General features: G+C 43.4%; 1 pseudogene; it reads left to right on the top strand.

The window, feature by feature from the left end:
* Positions 1-531: 531 nt before the first annotated feature.
* Positions 532-1,846, top strand: LOC147889639 (BTB/POZ domain-containing protein At2g24240 pseudogene; annotated as a pseudogene).
* Positions 1,847-2,168: the final 322 nt, after the last annotated feature.

Below are 2,168 nucleotides of genomic sequence, written 5' to 3'. Positions count from 1 at the left end.
ACTTCCTCTCCTTTATGCATCTCGTGGGATCCATCGCTATGCCTCCTTCGCCTTCATTTCTTGCTCGTCACGGACGATACCTCCCTTCCTCCCAATACTCACACCGTCAAAGAGATCTTCAAGGAATTCCTTTGCTTCGATCTCTGAGGTTTGGGTCTTAAAAGAATATATATGGAGAGAGTATTGAAAGTAGCTGGAACGTACTCACTCAAATAGCTTGCAAAAGAGAAGGTGGGCATAGAGTGAAGAATCAAGTTCGAGGAAGAAGCTGCAATGGCCAAGATGAAAATCCAATCGCGATGGCTACAAAATAAATTCTTAGACGTGCTGAAAATCCATGCAAATTTGTATCTTGGGCACCGAGGCATAGCTTTCAAGAACAGTGATGTCGAATCTATGTTTCCTCAATGCATTGCATGACTCGGTTCCGTTTGATTTGTATCGATCCTGGTGATTCATCTTGCCCTACCTTCTTGGTTCCACTGAGTGATCCTCACTATTGGCTATTGAGGTCGAGCGCTTCAGCCTAACATGACAATGTCTTAGCCCAGAATTCAGCTCAATGTTGGAGGGAAGCAATTCGTCATCACACTCGCCAACGTGGGTTGGGACTCAATGCTATCCACCATGATCAACAACAATTGGCAGGTGAAAAGTGACGTTGTGAATGAGGAGCTCTTCATAGACAGAAATCCCATGACATATTTCTCCGTACTCCTCGACTTGTTGAGAACGGGTGAACTTCACATTCCTCTTGGGATGTCCGAGAAAGCTCTTCTATGGTATTCTTGACCACGTCCGAGCTGCTAAATGGGGTTCTTTAGATGGAAATAGGCTGGGCTGTGTGGCTTCTATGAGAGGAAGGGCAACTGGGGAGGCCACTGCCATTCGGGCTGCCCAAGATGGCAGCTATTGTGTGGCACATGGGGCTATGGTCCATGTGTATGATTGGACTATGGAGGAGCAGGCACCTCTGACACTCGACTACGTGAATGTGAATGATGTGGGTTTTCTGAACCCTCAGAGGATGGTTATATGCACTTGTGAGAGAGGGGACAAAGTTGGGGGAATGGCTGTGTTTAATGTGAAGGCAAGGAAGCCAGAACACAAATTTCAAGTGTGTCACAATGGCCAAGAAAAGAATTGCACCGTAATAGCCCTTCCTAGTAGTGATGGCCATATTTTTGCGAGTTGTAGAGGTTGCAACAATGAGTATGGCATTGGAAGCTGGGACCAGATTACAGGAAAGCAAGTATATTTCTTCTATAAAGGCCCTTCTTGGCCCCTTGGAGATGCTTGTAAGCTTCAATGGCTTTCATACAGCAAGTTGCTGTTGGTGGCTATGCTATACCCCCACAGTGATGACAGCTTTCTAAGTCTTTTGGACACAAGATCAAAGAGTGTTTTTTGGTCATGGACGGATTATGAATCATCTCTTGTTATGGATGAGAAGGTGGTTATGGATACTATGGTTATGGAGGAATGCAGCACAGTGTGTGTAGTGAATCAATATGACAATTTGGGTTTCATTAACATGAGAACCAGCAATCAAATTGTCAGATGGAGGGATCGGTACTAGCCAGGGAAGATTTCTAAATCAGAGGAGCATTGCTACTCTAGGCTTGCTGCATGGGGCTCCCGGCACTTCGCTAGCAAAAATGATAGCATATATGTATTTTGCAGTCCTAATTGGGATGTTGCACGAAGTGTAGAGACTGCAAGGTTGAGAAAAGGAAAGGGAGGTGCAATATCTAATATTGCCATTGGAGGAGACAGGCTCTTTGTACTACACAGTGAAGAAGATATATTTGATGTATGGGACGTCAATAGTATCAAACATTATTGATACTATGTCATTTTGATGATAGGCCAGGACAAGGATTTGCATATTTAAAATCTGGGTCTATACCATGGATTCATGCCACCTTTCTACATAATCCCCCTTGCTGATTTAAGTTGATTGGATACACAAATGTGAATTCTTCAAAGAGCTATTGAATGCATGGAAGGATATACCAGTATCTTTCTAATGCTGTTAGTGATTGAAACTCCATATCTTCAATGCAACAAGTCTAAAGATGCAGAAGTACATTTTGTTAACCACCTCTATAAGCAAGGAATTAGGTGTATGCTCATTGCAAATTAGCTTTTGGATGTCATTGCCATTA

This window comes from Dipteris shenzhenensis, chromosome 20, assembly GCF_047967505.1.
Source record: "Dipteris shenzhenensis isolate YYH24624 ecotype China chromosome 20, Dip_SZ_1.0, whole genome shotgun sequence".
Classification (NCBI taxonomy): domain Eukaryota; kingdom Viridiplantae; phylum Streptophyta; class Polypodiopsida; order Gleicheniales; family Dipteridaceae; genus Dipteris; species Dipteris shenzhenensis.
This window is presented reverse-complemented; position numbering and strand designations above follow the sequence as displayed.